This window comes from Saccopteryx leptura, chromosome 8, assembly GCF_036850995.1.
Source record: "Saccopteryx leptura isolate mSacLep1 chromosome 8, mSacLep1_pri_phased_curated, whole genome shotgun sequence".
Lineage (NCBI taxonomy): Eukaryota > Metazoa > Chordata > Mammalia > Chiroptera > Emballonuridae > Saccopteryx > Saccopteryx leptura.
This window is the reverse complement of record NC_089510.1, coordinates 65,379,977-65,396,206: the sequence shown is the minus strand read 5'-3', so window position 1 is coordinate 65,396,206 and position 16,230 is coordinate 65,379,977. Positions and strand designations below refer to the sequence as shown.

The window sequence follows — 16,230 nt, the reverse complement described above, 5'->3', positions numbered from 1 at the left end:
GTAGGCTGGGATCTATGTGGGGGTGGACCGGAGCAGGAGGGGACTGTATGGGGCAGGGAGGCCAGCTGAGAGGCAGTGGCAGCTTTCTGGGTGAGTGGCGAGAGGGCAGTGATAGTGAAAATGAAGGGAAGGAATGGGCATGAGAAATGTTTCAACATCGGTGCCTAAGTTCCTTTAAAATCTCCTTGACTAATTCTCCTCAATAACTCCTAGACCCATTTTCACTGCAGGCATCATACTACCTTCCCCGCCCCCTCTTTGGAAGCTTATCTTTTTATCTTCCAGGTGCATGACTTTCTGCCCAATTACTTGTGTTCAACCCATCAGAGCAGCTCAACCATGCAGCTTGAAAGTCTCACTGTCACACTTGGCCTATGTTGATCCCTTGCGCTGTCTCTGTCCTCGGCAGTCTTTGTCTGCATACTCAGAAGACAGCAGCTCTAAATCTCCTGTGTCTTCACCACTAAGGTTTAGCCGGAAGGTAAACCCTGGATAAGGACGTTAGCACAGGACGAGGGAAGAAGTGGCAGAAGTGCAGAATGAAGCCCTTGTCAGGCTTCGTCTTGTGTACTCACCCTGGATTCAGCTCCTCCATGTCCCTCTCTTACTGGAAAGTCAAGCAAAGACTAAGATGACATAGGCTGGGTAGACAGGAGAAGTCAGGAGACACCAGGAGGGGCTTACTTTGGCCCAGGGAACCAACCCAGAAGTATAACCGACATCAGCCCTGGGAGTCCCTGGCAGAGAAAATCAGAAATGGGGTTGAAAAGGCACAGCTCTGCCTCTACTGGGCAAAGTGGCCTTGGGCATCCTCCTGTCTCTGAGCCTTGGTTTTGGGGTCTATAAAATAAGGATTATGACAACCACCTTATCTGCCTCCACTGAGCTGGTTGTAAAGCCAGAATAAGATAAGTGAGTATGTACTTACTTTGAATATGTAAAACATTATTTCATAGACTTACTCTCATTTAACTCAGACCTCACTCATTAGAATCAGTAGGTATGCAGAGAAGAAAAAGGCAGATCCCTAGAGAACAGCAGCTTGAGGTCCTCATCTTCCACAATAGATCTAAGGTGGTGGTTGGTGGTATAAAGCTTCTAGTCCAGTTTCCCTCGTTTGTCAGATGAGGAAACCGAGGCACAAAAAGAGGGAACGAATAGTCTGTGGTAACAAGGTGAGTTCAGAGGATAAACCCAGGTCCTGAGGATCCCATATTCTTAGCTCTCCAAATTGAGGCCAGAATGGAGACCACTGGTGCACAGGCTGGGCTTCCTTACCTCCTGAATTATTGGTCAATAGTTAAGTTAAACTTAATGTGGGCTGACTCAGACCTTATTTCTTTTAAACATTGTGTTTAGAATCCTAGATAAGCATTTTTTTAAAATCCAGAGCATTCATGTCCTAAAAAGAAAGACTCAGTTTCAAATTTTGGATTGCCTATCCAATTTCTATCTTCTTTCTCAGGCATTAGTAGGCTCCAGGATAGGCAAAGAAGGGAAGATTCTTCCTACTACCTAGTAGCTGACAAGTATTAAGGATTTTGAGGTGCCGCTACTCCATTAAATATCTTACATGTACCTCACCTTATTTCATCTTCATAACAACCTTAGTGGTAAATAATGTAATACCTTCATTTTCAGGTAAAACAACAACAAAAAACCCCTGAGACTCAGATAACTCAAGTGTCTTGAGTCACTAGCTCATGTCAGGTTTGTGCCTAAGATCTCTCTAAACCACAGGGACATGAGGAGATTTCTCATTAGGAAGCTGCAGGGTCTGCTCCAAACCTTTTTGCATGGGACCCTACAAAGGACCAGAACTGTCCAATCGTGTGTTCCTTTCACCCAGGAAAGTCTATGAAATACAGACTCCTTTTCTGCTTCATCCACTAGTTCATATGTTTCTGTCTTTTGCTTCATTCAGTACTACCCAAGCATTTTCTGAGGATCGCACTGTGCTGGGACCAATGGCTGAAACACACCCATCAAGATTTTGAAGGTTGGTGAAGGTGTGGGGTGGTCAGAGACACATTGTTAGCTCTCATCAAAGGACAGTAGTCGTGTCACCAGAGAGAGCCACAGATTGTATCTGGCATTGTAGAGATGGGAGTACGGAGAAGAAAACATGTCCAGACAACTAAAGGGCCAGTGTGCTCAGGGGAGGCAAGCAAGGGTGGATGGTCTGAGCTTAGGATAGGATACAGGAGGAGAGGAAGCTGGAATTCAGGCTGATGTTCAAAGGACTCTGCGGCTGTGCTAAGGCACTTGTGATTTCCCAGAGTGCCTGTGCCAGGTCAGCCCAGATGGAGGTGGTGCTCCTGTGTGGCTTCTTAGAGCCTCAGTTTCCCCTTCTGTAAACCGGAAGCTGTGAACGTTGCCTATGAGAGTCCTGTGTGGGGGCGGGCCAGAGGGAAACAATAGCAGAATGTGTTGAGCTCCTTCAAGGTAGAATCTGAAGGGAATGCAAATCACAGATATTTATAGTTGCAACAAACTGAGACTAAAAAGGACATTGCTGCAGGCCGCCAAGCACTCCCTCTGGAAATCCTGAAAACCTGCTGCCGTGGGGCTGTGCCCAGTTCCCAGCTGGAAGCAGACTTATCTCTTCTCAGCTCCTGCCAAGCTGTTCTTCATACAACAAACACTAAGCTCCCTGCATAATTCCACCTACAGAGAGGGAGCCTCCGCACCCTTCTGCCCTCCCTTTTCAAAGAACCAAGCTGAGGCCCTGGCCGGTTGGCTCAGTGGTGGAGCGTCAGCCAGCGTGCAGGAGTCCCGGGTTCGATTCCCGGCCAGGGCACACAGGAGAAACACCCATCTGCTTCTCTACCCCTCCCCCTCTCTTTCCTCTCTGTCTCTCTCTTCCCCTCCCACAGCCAAGACTCCATTGGAGCAAAGTTGGCCCAGGCGCTGAGGATGCCCCCATGGCCTCTGCCTCAGGCACTAGAATGGCTCTGGTTGCAACAGAGCGATGCCCCAGATGGGCAGAGCATCACCCCCTGGTGGGCATGCCGGGTGGATCCCGGTCGGGCACATGCGGGAGTCTGTCTGACTGCCTCCCCGTTTCTAACTTCAGGGAAAAAAAAAAAAAAAAAGAACCAAGCTGAGACCTATCTCAGGTCATGACAAGCTTCTGTAATCAGTGCCTCACCAGACTGCCTTGTCAAGTCCAGACCCTCTGAGAGGGCTTGGGAATCACCCTGCCAGCCCACTAGTCTCCTAACACAGCTCTTCATTGATGGAGCCTCCCCCATTCCAGACTTGTGCTGGGCATGAAGAGAAAAGTAGAGGGCCCGGCCCCCAAAGGAGGAACAGTAAGCATGGTCCTAACATCAGAGAATCTTTTATTTATTTATTTATTTATTTATTTATTTATTTATTTATTTATTTTACCAAAGGAACAAAAAGACCACTTTGATTTCAACTTAAAAAAATTTACCCTGGCCACTTAACTCAGTGGATAGAGCGTCAGCATGACATATGGACATCCTGGGTTCTATCCCTGGTCAGGGCACACAGAAGTTGCAATCTGCTTCTCTTCCCCTCCTTCTTCTCCTCTTTCCCTCCCACAGCCAGTGGTTCAATTGATTTGAATGTCAGCCTGGGCACTGAGGATAGCTCAGTTGGTCCTAGCATCAGCCTCAGGCACTAAAAATAGCTGGGTTTGATGCAAGCATCAGCCCCAGACAGGAGTTTCCAGCTGGATCCTGGTCAGGGTGCATGCAGGAGTCTGTCTTACTACCTCCCCACCTCTCACTTAAAGAAAAAATGCAATGCAAATGAAACCCTTGTTTTCAAGTGTTACATCTCATGGGACTCCATATGAGGAGCACTATCAGTGACCCCCCCGGGTACATGGGAGAGATTCTAGAACAGCAATAACGAAACTTTAATGTGCATAGTGGATCTGATTAAAATGCAGATTCTGATTTATTAGCGTTTGAGGGTAGTACTTAAAATCTACACTTTTAACAATCTTCAGGTTGATATCAATTCTGGTAATCCATGGACAATGTTAAGTAGCAAGTAGAGCTCTAAGGACCATGGTTTGAAAACCATTGATCCGTAGGATAGAGAAACTATGAGCTTCACCAACCCCCATCCCTGAAGATATTAAACTAAGGTACCTGGATTAGATTCTCTTCTTCAGAATGGAAGTCAGCTTCTGCAATCTACTGGCCACCAAGATCCTAGGATTAGCTCCCTCTCACCTCCCCCTGGCTGTAGCTGTCTATTCCCTCCACAAGGCACTGTGGGAAAATTCCTAAGAGGCTTGGCCATTAAGAAGAGTTTTAAGGCATAGCCTTCACTCTAACAGAAAAGTACAAGGGGTTCAGGAAAATCCTCTCCACCCCCATCTGCCACCCCAACACACAGAAGGGAGAGAGAGAGATAGACAGACAGAGATGGAGAGAGAAATAAAGCCTCATTCCCACTGGCTCTTGAAAAGGACAGCCTTGTGACACCCATCTTCTCCCTGCCCTCTCCTACCCTCCGCCCCATGATGAAGGATGTAAGTAATTTTCCTCACACACACTCCCTGTCCCTCAGATCCTCCTTCAGGACTGAGATGCTCCCATTGAGGTCAAAAGTATTTTTAGCTGTGCTCATGTGGCCCATGCTTGGCCAAGCTGCCCTGGACGTTAATCTTGGATTCCACAAATGCCAGGTCTTCTAATCCAGGAGGCACAGAAGCGACGGGAAATCTGAGTGCATTGGAAAATGCAGCACATGGCCTTTTGAGGATTTTGTCCAATTGCCCTGTATGATAAAAACAACAACAGTTAACATCTAATGCTCAGAAAATGCTTCATCATTTACAGAGCACTTCCATTGACATTGCCTCATTTGATCTTCCCAAGAGGTTCATGGGAAAGGTAAGGCAAAAAATATTTTTATTTTTATTTAATGGAAAGGCCAGGCAGCTTGGTAAGATGCCAGGTCTAGTAGGTGTCAAACTTGAATCTTCGGTCTCTGGGTTCAAACTTCATGTCCTTTACCATACTGGCATGCAACCCTAACCTTTTGCTTATTGCTCAAACTTGGCTCTATCTATCTATCTATCTATTTATTTATTTTGGTTAAAACTTGCAAGAAGCAATATCTACAAATCTTTGTGTTAAAAAGGCTGAGATTATAGATGATTTTTTTTTTGTATTTTTCTGAAGCTGGAAACGGGGAGAGACAGTCAGACAGACTCCCGCATGCGCCCGACCAGGATCCACCTGGCACGCTCACCAGGGGCGAAGCTCTGCCCACCAGGGGGCGATGCTCTGCCCCTCCTGGGGCATCGCTCTGCCGTGACCAGAGCCACTCTAGCGCCTGGGGCAGAGGCCAAGGAGCCATCCCCAGCGCCCGAGCCATCTTTGCTCCAATGGAGCCTTGGCTGCGGGAGGGGAAGAGAGATACAGAGAGGAAGGAGGGGGGGGGTGGAGAAGCAAATGGGTGCTTCTCCTATGTGCCCTGGCCGGGAATCGAACCTGGGTCCCCCGCATGCCAGGCCGACGCTCTACCGCTGAGCCAACCGGCCAGGGCCTGTAGATGATTTTTTAAAAGTGGAAGATGGGAGATAAGGAAGAACAGGGCAGCACAGATCAGTCATGGTCATGGGAGAAAGAAGAAGACACACGCAAAAGACAGTGACCAAAGAGAGATTAATTAAAGCATACTTTACAAAGGCATGGGCACAGTTAAGGAAAACCAAGAGATGGTAATACACCCTCAGGCTAACAACTGGAAACTGTTACCAGTCCTCAGCCAGAAAAGGCAGAAGGAGAGGCAGACACCAGAACCTAGTAACTGTAAGCTAGGAGAGGGCTGATTGAATATGTGGCTTTTGACAGGGGCACATAGCCATTGCCAACTTACGCCAGCAGAGAGGGGACTAGGGGAGGAAATAGCCTCCCTTCTCTCTTCTCTCACCCTTGATCACTTTTCAGTGCTGGGCTGAATCCAACCAGGATCCAGAGGGCACAAAACCTCCTGGGGTTCACTAAGGTCAATCTCCTGGAGAGATGAGAAGAGAACGAGGGAGAGAAGATCTAAGGGGTCAAACAGAGAACACCCATTACATAGCTGCTGATAGCTATGATAGCCAAGAAATTGGTGGAGAGGGGCATGGCTTGGAGTTTGAAATGCTGGAATCTGATGATGAAATGGTAGCCCTTGTCCTCTCAAGTGGGGTCACCTCAGAGTCCAGCTGCAGCTCTCTGGGAGCCAATTTGGCACTAGGTCTCAGGAGAGCACAGGAAAAATCAGACCAAAGGTGATCCTGCTAACCCCACAGGCAAGGCTGGCCTTCCCAGGGTCGGGTTGAAATTCTAGTTTCTCCATCTTGTTTTGTGTGACTATAGACAATTTATTTAATCTCTCTGAGTCTCTGTGTCCTTGTCTGCGAAATGAGTATAATAATCCCTGTCTGACCTGTCCCAGGACAGGCAGCACTTACACGGGGGGAGCCGTGTAAGGAAGCCATGTAAGAATGCCGTGGATTCCAGACAGGCTGGACTACCTAAATCTCATTTGCTCTCTGTAAAGCATAGCTCCTAATACCCAGATGAGGAAGGTTAAAGCCCTAGAATCTCATCAAACTTCTCTCATATTAAAAGAAGAACCAAAGAAGAAGGTCCCACACTTGGTGACAGAGCTGGGGCCACACAGGTCTCTCACAGGCCCCTCACAGGCCCATGGTGCCCCTCTTACCTGCCTTTGCACATGACAGTCAAATGAGATAGAAGGCAAGGAAGTGTTTTGTCCATTGTATTGGTGTTTGGTGTGATTATAATTAATAAGATTTTCTCCCACAAACCTATCACACGACTGAAAAGTCCTATGGTGAACTATGCCTTCAGGGGCATGGTAAAGTGAGAATATTTTACCAGGGCAAAGCACATAAACACCCAAGATGTGTTCATCAGAAAGGTGGGGGTTTAGTCCCAACCCCACTTGGATAGAGAAGTATAAACAATAATGCAGATGGAGCCACTTAAAGGTAGAGATGGAGCTGCCAGGCCAGAGGAGGTACCTTGCATGTCTTAGACTTCCAATCTTTGGAATACTAAAACAGGGTCTAAGCAAATGCATGCCTTACAAAAGAATTGTTTGGAAAGATAACAAGAAAGCAGGCATTATGACTGCTGGACTGATGGCTATGTTATCTGTACCTATAGTAATATAAGGCTCTTATAAAAATGCCTTCTTTCTAGAGATGTGATTGTTCCCCAGCCCCTTCTCATAAATACTGATTGTCTTTTTTCTTATTTTTTATTTATATTTATATATATATTTTATTTATTTTTATTTTTTTACAGAGACAGAGAGAGAGTCAGAGAGAGGGATAAACAGGGCCAGACAGACAGGAACAGAGAGATGAGAAGCATCGATCATTAGTTTTTTGTTGTGCGTTGCGACACCTTAGTTGTTCATTGATTGCTTTTTCATATGTGCCTTGACCATGGGCCTTCAGCAGACCGAGTAACCCCTTGCTCGAGCCAGTGACCTTGGGTCCAAGCTGGTGGGCTTCACTCAAACCAGATGAGCCCGTGCTCAAGCTGGCGACCTCAGGGTCTCAAACCTGGGTCCTCCGCATCCCAGTCCAACACTATCCACTGCGTCACCGCCTGGTCAGGCTGTCTTTTTTCTTAATTGAAACAGTATTTGAGCTTCTGCCTGTGTTAGTGATTCCCTAGTAGCTATTCTTATTGATCTCAAATAAATGCTTATTTACCTCTTAAAAGGTCTTTTTGTTCTTATGTTAACAGAACAGACAAATCTCACTTAGCAGAGGACAAGATCCTGAAGACACAGGACATAGGACAAGTAAATTGTGATCGACAACTTGGTGGGCGGCAGGAGAGACCAGAGTTGATATGCTCCCATGAAGGAGAGAAGTTTGGGTGAGGACATGAAAGGTGGGGGTTTAGTCCCAACCCCACTTGGATAGAGGATAAATTGGACACAGGGGGAAATCCCGGCCGAAGGAGGTAAAGGGGCTTGCCAAGGCCTCCCTGGGAACTGGCGGAATTGGGCTCTCTGCTTTCAAGGCCCTTCGTTAGCCGCAGAACTGGTGGGGCAGACTTCAGAAGGCATTTCCATATGTGGACTCGTCAATGGAGAGTTTGTTTGTTACAAGGGGGATCGTATGCCACATGGCAGCTTTGAATCTGAAAGCAAAAACCTTAACTCCTAAAAGCTGAAGATCTCTAGCTCTCAGCCTGTCTGGACCAGCTCACACTCCACTGAGCTAATTCTGTTTTGCTTCTCTTCTCTTTCCCGTCACTTCAGCTGCTCCTCTGCTCTGCCAGTTTCAATCATTTCTCCATACATTCGTTCAACACATGTTCAAGCACCAACTACATGTTGGAGGCACAGTGCTTATTACTAGGAATATAGAGCTGAGGTTCACGGAAGGTGGATTGAAGCTACTTAATGAAAATAAATGTGTTAGCAAAGACTGGCTCAATCCAGAGCCCAGTGCTGAGCACAGCCATTTACTGCTCCTGGGAGAACCATCTTCACTATAAACATCCTAAGTAGGATTATACGTAGTACATTCAGAGAGCCTAGCCCTCTCTCTATAAAGACACAGACAGTACAGTGCTGTGTCTCAGAGCATCGGAGGTAGTTAGGCCACGTGGGAATAATCCCAGCTCCACTGCTTAGTGTATGACCTTGGGAAAGTTTCTTTCACTTCTGTGAGCCTCCTTTTCCTTCTCTGGGTCACAGCGGTAATTATAGTACCTCCCTCATGGAACCTCTATAAGAATAAGATAGGCTGACCAGGTGGTGGCACAGTGGATAGAGCATCGAACTGGGATGTGGAGGACCCAGGTTCGAGACCCCAAGCTTGCCAGCTTGAGTGCAGGCTCATCTGGTTTGAGCAAAAGCTCACCAGCTTGGACCCAAGGTCGCTGGCTTGAGCAAGGGGTTACTCAGTCTGCTGTAGCCCCACAGTCAAGGCACATATGAGAAAGCAATCAATGAACAACTAAGGTATCACAACAAAAAACTAATGATTGATGCTTCTCATCTCTCTCCATTCCTGTCTGTCTGTCCCTATCTATCCCTCTCTCTGACTCTCTGTCTCTGAAAAAAAAAAAAAAAAGAAGAATAAGATAGAGTCAGACATGTATGATAGGGTCATACCTGTCAGTTTGTAAGAACAGATCCCAGCATGCCAAGTACTGCACAAATAGTCACTGTTATTACAGGTAGACTGAGGCCAGAGGGGGATGTGATTCCCAGATGCCCCTCACATAGTTAGGAGCAGACCCAGGGCGGGAACTCAGATGTCCCAATAACTGGCCAATGTTCTTTCCACACCACCTCCTACCTTCCCGCTGGGGAATCCACTATGTGAATTTAGCTATATCCCATTTGAATGTTTAAAGAAACTAGGAAATTTGAGATTGTATCACTATCCAGAGCCTTTCTCATTTGGGCCACTAGAAAGGTTATATTTCTTCCACTCAAGTAACCCCATTGCCAACAACCAGTCATCTGCCTCACCTTCCTTGCTAAGGACACTGAAGCCTCTGACCTACCTCCCTGGCCAGTGCTTACGGCCAAGTATTTCCTCCCGTGCTTATCTTGCTGAATCACTGTACCCCTGCAGCCCCAATCTCTACAGTTACTTCCTCATCACACTTCTGTGCTTAGATTGGGCACTGTTTTCACAATCCCATTGGCTAGAGATTTGCAAACAGGTGCAGAATCTGTGGGTCCCTGATGTGACAGTCTGGGGCTCCACAGTGGGTCAGCACACCCACCCAGTTCACAGCTGGGGTGGTTGCACGCCAGTGCCAGAGTTCAGTGAAGTTAACAGACACCGGGTATTTGTGTCACACTAGAGCATATTTAACAGCCCACTGATTGCTCACAGTCTAAGCCCTGCCCACTTACTGATTCCACTGAATCACAAAATGTTAGAGCTTGGTGCAACTTTAGAAATGATTTGCTCACACTCCTCCTCCCTTCTTTTTTTTTTTTTTTTTTTTTTGTAGGAAGACTCTATTCTAGAGTCTTAGAATAAAGAGTAACAGAGTGTATGTAGGGCTTCAAAGTTTGGGCCCTGTATCTGAAATGCCTGGACTCTATCCTGGTTCTACCAATCACTGTGAGCCTTGGCCAGCTTACTTCATGTTACTGTGCCTTAGTTTCCTCATAAGCAGAATGGGGTAAATGTACCTTCTAAGGTTTTTTTTTTTTTTCCTGAGAATTGAATAAGATAATAACTTACAAAGTGCTAAGAACAGTGCCTGGCACTTAACAAGCACTATGTGTTTAAAATAAGCAAACAAAGAAGACAGGAGACTTGTATGAGTCTTAGTTAGTTCCATACCTACTCTGGGCATCCACAGATTGGATTAAATGGTCTCTAGAGGCCCTTTTTCTTTACCACTAGCCTGGTGATGGCATTCTCTGCTGGGAAGGTTAGGTCTGGAAATGCCGCCCTGTGCTGCTCTCTGAGACATCAGAGCAGGCCTTTGGAAGTATCAAGAAGAGCTTGAACACAGGAGTTAAACTTACCTGAGGCAGACACCTCTTCAGCTCCCATCTGTGCCTTGGTGTCGGTCAAAGCTAGTGCAGGGAGCCCCTCGGGAGCTTGGAAACGGAGAGGGAGCCCACCGGCAGTGTCCTCAGAGCTCTCGTCCGACATCGCTGCACGGAGCAGTCGCTGGGCAGTCCACCTCTCGACTTCCCTCTCTGTCTCTCTCTGATCCGCCCCCCGTTTGATTTCTTGAAGGTGGCTGACAACTCAGAATCCTCCCAGGCATTTTCCTTTAGACCCTCATTCCATTTCAAGAACTCTGATTCATTTGGTTCTGCTGCTTTGAGAAGACAGTGGTGGAGAAAGGATACGAACTGGATGTGTGCCAACAGTTCTAATTGAAAGAACACACTGCTTGTGAAGCTGAGGAAAGTGCCTGCCCCGCACTGTGCCAGGCGGAAGACTTGAGTGACAGGGAAGCTTCCTCGACACCCATGGAGTCAGAGTGCAGGCTGTCTTTCTGCACCTCATTCTGTCTGCTGTGCCTTTGATGCTGAGAGCGGGGATGGACAGGTGTTCAGACTCAGTCTGCTCCTCTCCTTCCCCCTGACAGCGTAACTCCAGCCCTCATCACTCTCATCTTCTACCCTGTTCTCTCAGCACCCCCCACCTTGCTTGCAGTCCTCCGTACAGTCTACACTCACTCGCTGCTAAATTATCACTCCAAGAGCCAGCTCCTCATCATGTCATTGTCCAGCTCCAACACTCCGAGGTTCTCTGCGGCCTCCAGGACACAGTCAAACTTCTCACTGGTCCTCAAGTCACACTGGTCTTACTGCCCCAGCTCCCCTATTCAATCAAAATCATGCTCTGCTTCTCCACTCCAAGTGGTCATTCTTCATCCTCCACAAGACTATCTCACCTACATACCTCCATGAAAACTCTAGGCTCTGATCTAGGGACTAGCTGGGGGGGCTTAGGAAAGTTACTTAACCTCTTTGAGTCTGTGTCCTTTATCTACTAAATAATGCTATCTAAGAGGGAGGGACTTTCCAGAAGAGAAACCAAAAGGATTCAGAAGGGCTCACATGAACATCAATCACCATGAACATGTACCATGAACATCAATCACAGTACCAAAGGCTCAGTCAAAGTTAGCTGTGATAATAGCCATAATAATGATGATAATGTTGATGATTGTGCTATCTCAAGTCATCTGTTACACCCAGCTCTAGTTCTCCCACTTCTGAAGGCGCCCTGTGCTTGTGGCCACTCCCACATCCTACATGTCATTGTAGTAGTTTACCCACATATCCTGTCTTCCTCTTTGGAAGCAGAGACTGTGACTCACCCACCTCTGGATCCTTTGTCTCATCTAAAAATGGATGTTGGCATTTAGTAGGTACTCAGTAAAGGTTTCTTTTATTTGGGTGCTCCATGGACCCCACAGGAAAGGCTGAAGAAAGTAAATGGTGATCCTGAGCTACTCAGGGGTCATGGGTCTTTCTTCAGAAAGGAGACAGGGGCCCTGGCTGGTGGCTCAATGGTAGCTCATCAGCCTATAGTCATCCTGGGTTTGATTCCCAGGCAGGGAGAAGCAATTATCTGCTTCTTTCCTCCTCTCTTTCCTCCTTCTCTCCCCTTTTTCCTCCCACAGCCAGTGGCTCGATTGATTCAAGCATCAGCCCTGGGCACTGAGGATAGCTCAGTTGGTCCAATTGTGTCATCCTCAGGTGCTAAAAATAGCTCAGTACTCAAGTGCAGGGTGGATCCCATTTGGGGCGCATGTGGGAGTCTGCCTCACTATCTCCCCTCCTCTCACCTAAGAAAAACAAAAACAAACAAACTAAAAAGAAATGAGACAGAGCTGCTCACTGTGGACTCTGCTTGCATGGACATACAACCAAGCTTGGACAGCCAGAGGGACCAATCAGTCAGCTTTATGAACTTTACCTTCATACCTTAACAGCCTACTTCCCAAGGTCTGGACCAGAGCTATTCTTAGTCACGGGAAAGAACAGGGGGAAGTGAGTGCATGAGAGAAAGTGCTGCATTTATTATCTCTCACTGAGGATGTGCTTGGGAAATGGGGGAAGAGAAGGAAAGAACTCCTATTTTCTAAAACTTGAGGAAGAAAATGGGAATGAGATCTATGCCTTATGCTCTCCCAGGCTCAAGGAAAGATGCTGCCCCCATATATGAAAATGATTAGGGACATTCACCCCCAGTTACATGGAACTCCACAGCTTGATAAAGGGGGAACTCAGAGGGCTACCAACTTTCTGATTTATTGTAACCACAAGCCTGGGTTAGCAGGCTCACAACTGTCTCTGCCCCAAGCTGACCTCATGTGAAATTCCCAATGTTGCTGTCCTGGCCAGAACTAAAGCTTGGTCACAGGACTCAGATGCTCTAGGCTGTAGGTTAGTTCACTCGTGGTAGCTGTCCTCTCTGAATTCCAACCTGAAAAGACAAGCTGGCCCGTCCCATACTCTCATGAGTCTAGATCTGAAGGAAGCTCCAGGGATCATACAGTTTAGTTTAGTTCAGTCTCAGAGGAAAGGTCACACAACTGAGCTGCGATAAAGCCAGGCCTGGCTCTCAGTCCAGTACACTGTCCAATGCCCTAAAATGCCCCCACTGGCTATTTAATCCAAGGACATAACCCATGAAGAAAGGAGGAGGTTGTGAAATGCTTCTACTAGAAGTCCAGGGTTGGCTGCAAGCCCAGATGGTTCTCTCCCAACCCTCCTAACCTAGTACCAGTTCAGCAATTTTCACCCCACTTGTTTGTATTAACCCTTCTTTTTTAGGATGCCACGGCCAGCCCTCCACTGGTCAGCCTCTGAGAACAGTGGAGCTGACTTCTGCTTGCACCTTCCCTGACACCTTTACTGGCAAGACCTTCCCATTGAGCAATCACCTTGTGAAAACGGACTCTTCCTTACCCTTTACAGTTACTCAGCAACTCTGCAAAAACAGTGTCTCAAGTGTTTACTTTTATTTCAAGCTCGAGACTGAAAAGCTAGCTTTGTGTTTTTCATTCTTTCCCTTGAGGAACTTACGAGGGACCTGAGGGATTTCTTCGACTCCTGACGACCAGCTTGACATGCCTCCATCTTGTGCCAGCCTCCAGTCTGTGCCAGCTGACCACGCAGGTGCCAGAGAGGAAAGAAGATATCTTCCCAAAGGAAGATGCCCCCAAACAGAGATTTAGCGTTCACTCAGCCTCCCCTCCAGTCACCCATCCCCAGGGCCACCAACCAGCTCGTGTTTCTGCGGCAGCCCGCCAGCCAGGGTCATTATCTCCCATGTTTGCTCTGCAGTTTTATAGTTTACAAAGCATTTTAACCTCACTGCATGTGTTGTCCAAGACCTCCCTGAAGGATAAACAGAGCAGGTGTTCACATTAAAGAGGAGATAATTATATGTATTTATGCATATATCTGGGACTGATCTGACTAAGTTTGTATGGTTAGAAAGAAAAAGAGTCAGCCTTCTGACTCCATGTCCAGGGTTTCCTGTGATTTCCTTTCTCCCAGCTCTTTTCCCCATTATCCATCTTGCGTACCCAGCTGCATAGAGCTTTCTAGAACACCCTTCTCTTTAGACTATTTTCATTCACAAAGCTTCAGGGACTCCTAAATGCCCGCAGAATTAAATTCCAATGACGCAGCTATTCTTTTAAGGACTTCTCCAGTGTGACTACAAAGTGTCTCCCCAAAATTATTTTCATGGTTTCTGCTTGGCAGGTCCATGTGAATTTCCTACAATTTCCAATGCACTTGTTAAACATTTGGAACTTTATCCTGTTGCTTCCCTAAACATCCCCATGCTTCAACCCTGATTTACCCTGCAAGATGCTGCTTCATTATAGGCTACCTTCTGCTAGAAATGTCCCCTCAACACCCTCAGTCCACAGTGCACTCTGCCCTGTGAAATAGCACAGCCTGTATCAACCGCAGTATTCCTAGTCTAGAGAGCAGATCTACATCAGTAGGAAATGAAGGTAACCTCTACCTGCCGTCTCCCACCCCAGTCCAGGGCTGGGTTTTGCACGTCAGGAAAGGGTTGTCACATGCATCTATTGGTGTTCCTCTACTATATCAAGTTAAAGAAGCATGTGGGTTAGATTTGTCTTCTCATGACTAACCAGGAAACAGTGGAAAAATGTTGGATCAAAAGTGGAAAACATCTGTTCTACCCCTACACTATTAAATGTGCCCTCGTTTGTCAAAGGAGGAGGAGAGTGGGGATGGAGAAGGAGGAAAGGGTGGAGAGGGTTTGCTTGAGTTCAAAGCAAAGGGGACTGTTCCCACCTCTGGTTCCTCAGGCCCTACAATGAACATGGGGCCCTGGGAGGTGAGTAGGTCATTAGTGGTGGTGTGCTAGTGCCATTTTACATCAGAACCTCAGTTTTATCAACTGCCAAATGTGAGCAATTGCCCCTGCCCAGTCTATATTACTGGGTAATAGATGTAAATGTGCCTTGTAAGTATAAATGCTGGACCTATAGGAGGGATGATTAATCTCCAAAACCAAGGCCATTTCTTCCTTTCTTTGCCTGCCCAGAGTCTTTTCTTTGCTAAAATTCACGAGACTCTTTGGATACATAAAGGATGCTCCCTTTTGTACCTGTGCTGTGCACTGATGACCTGTGGATGCTGGAAATGTCCCATGATCTCTGAGCTATTATTAGAGATGGTTACATTGGCAGAGGGAGGTTATAAACAGTCAGCATGGACCATCACTTGCCTTTTGGTTTCCCATTTCAGGAACCAGTTTCAAAACAAAACTTTTCTTTTAGAGAGAGTGCATCTCGGAAGTTCTTCACAACATACTGAATGGAAAGGAAATAGCACTTTGCAAGGCTGAGGAATTGGTCTTCCATAAGTCCCTAAGCCCAAGCCTTAACCCTGGAACATTGGCTCCAAACGGCTCCTTGAAGCTTGAAGTGTAGCCAGGTTGGGTGGACTTCCGAGTGCCTCCACTGCCAGCATGTCTGATCCTTAATGCCCTGCCCAGGGACAAATGTCCATGACTCCAATGGGGCAGAATCTCAGGGGTTGGCAAGAGAGTTAGAGAGAGAGGACTTTGGGGCCAAGGAACTCTGGGGTTCTTTCTTGCTCCTGAATCCGTGAGTTAGAGCCCGACTCTAATCTGTCTTTAAACTACCCATGAAAATTTCTACTTTTCACATTTTCATCTGAAATACCCTTGGGCCCCGAGCTCCCGTGGCCTGGCAGGCTGCAGAGAACCACCCCCTAGCCCACGTTCCCCCAACGCAGATTTGCAACCTCGCTTCACTTACCACCCCCACCTCCTCTAAAGCAGACAAGATATTTTAAAACCTTTGTTTTGATCTTTTTTGCATATCAGTTACACTATTTCAGAGAGCGTTTATTTTTATTTTTTTTCCGGTGGTGAGCCCGTTGCTCTGAGCCTTCTGCTCGCACGTTCCACTTCCTCTCACTTTCCTGAGCACTGCTGTGGCCTCCGGGCACGGGGCTCGGGCCAGGCTGGATGGTTCTCACGGGTCAGTGGCCTTTGATGGAGCTAGGGGCGGCAGAGTTCTCCTACCGCAGGGCTCTATTTCTTCAGACAACTGCAGAAGCGAGATAAAATTTCAATTTTGTTTTCTCTGTCTCATCTCCCAAAGAACTAGTCCTGACTACCAGTTGTGGGGGTGGGGGTGGGGGAGAGAAAGGTGCCCTGGATTGGGCATGAGGGAGACCAGAGTT

General features: G+C 47.1%; 1 long non-coding RNA gene across 1 annotated transcript; it reads left to right on the top strand.

The window, feature by feature from the left end:
• The first annotated feature begins 1,922 nt into the window (after positions 1–1,922).
• Positions 1,923–13,899, top strand: LOC136379742 (uncharacterized). Its single transcript, XR_010746790.1, has 3 exons — positions 1,923–1,999; positions 4,824–4,877; positions 13,303–13,899. It is a non-coding gene; the product is annotated as an uncharacterized lncRNA (long non-coding RNA).
• Positions 13,900–16,230: the final 2,331 nt, after the last annotated feature.